This window comes from Schistocerca serialis, chromosome 6, assembly GCF_023864345.2.
Source record: "Schistocerca serialis cubense isolate TAMUIC-IGC-003099 chromosome 6, iqSchSeri2.2, whole genome shotgun sequence".
Classification (NCBI taxonomy): domain Eukaryota; kingdom Metazoa; phylum Arthropoda; class Insecta; order Orthoptera; family Acrididae; genus Schistocerca; species Schistocerca serialis.
In genome coordinates, this window is record NC_064643.1 from 354,221,413 (window position 1) to 354,222,884 (window position 1,472).

The following is a 1,472-nucleotide window of genomic DNA, read 5'->3' on the forward strand; positions in this document are numbered from 1 at the left end:
CAATGAAGAGAGAACTGGGTAAGTGAATCAGATATTCCGTAAGGCTCTCACCGGTTGGCATTAAATTGTTTGTTTTTGTTTTTGTCTTCTATCTGTACTGATAAATAAGGCATAACATTAATATTTCACAATACAAACGCGTTACGATTGGGTCTCTCTACGGCCAGTGAATTCTGGTTCGAAGCACTGCCATTGTTAATGCACGTTCTGCCATAGGTATGTACGTTCTGGCATAATTAATGTACTTCCATTCATTGTAACTAGAGAATTAGACCGTAACAAAACATCTTAGCGACTACACGATAGCACTGGGTACCGTTCCCGTTACAGCTATTTTATTCAGCTCGGAATCCAGTTTTATTCCGTCATTGCTACAGGTCGTATTCGCCGCTCGTTGTGGCTGATTGGTCATAAAACATGAGAACTAGAGGTCATCCTTGCTTCAGTATCAAACAAAAGAGCTACGCCGTAATGCAATAATCGTTCACTCGTCTACGAAGATCGAGGGTGCTAATGGGTCACTTGTTTGAAACACCGTAACTTCGCACCACTGCTACGCAGAAAATCGAAACATTCTTTTATAGTGACGCAAAAGCGAGGCGATAGAGGTCACAACCATGTGGCACAGTATTGAAATGACGAGGTGGCCGACGATAACATTTCTGACACATTGCTCCTCAGAATCGATACGAAAAGGTATCAAGAGGTGTCATAAAACACGTGAATGAGACCACTCCCTCCATTGTGACGCTCAATTTCATACAGTTCACTGTCGGAAGCGACACTTCTCAACGCGATGTGCAACATAGCGACGTTCTTGCCAGTCTTTCAAAATCGGTCAACAAAATTGGAACATGACACAAATAAAATCGCTCCTTTTGCGCGCCATTCTGTGGCATGAGCATTGCTAGTCTGCGACATTGACACACTCGTGAATAAAACCCCAAAGGGTCCCTCAGTAGCGATGTGAAGGCACCAGCAGGGTAGACAACCTTTCGCCACTCCTCATTATCATTACTCCGCTTTACTAAAGCTTTCTGGTCGCATGCGAAACAATAACGTTGAGTGTCATTACTCAGCTGTATTGTTTTGTTGCACAATTACGTCTTTTAAGGGTGAAGAACGACATATGTTCTGATATTAATAATTATTTTTAAGATAGCTAATGAATTTTCAGTAACAGATATCCTGGCAGGGTGCGGGGACTACAGCTGCAGGCCGAGGAACTGATTCAGGTCGAACTGATTTAGGTCTTGGCGATGTTGTTCCAGAATTTTGTAATGCACTGACCAGTTTCTCACTGTTTCTGGCTGGGAGTTTACGTGCCTTAGCCTTCGATCCGTTAATCGCACAGTTTTTCATCTCGTTTTAAGTAAGGGAAGCAGCATAACGATCGCCTAGCTTCAGTGCTGTTGCTTGTCACTCCCGGACTGCCTACCGCTGAATAGCATGATTTTTCTGGGACGGCCCGA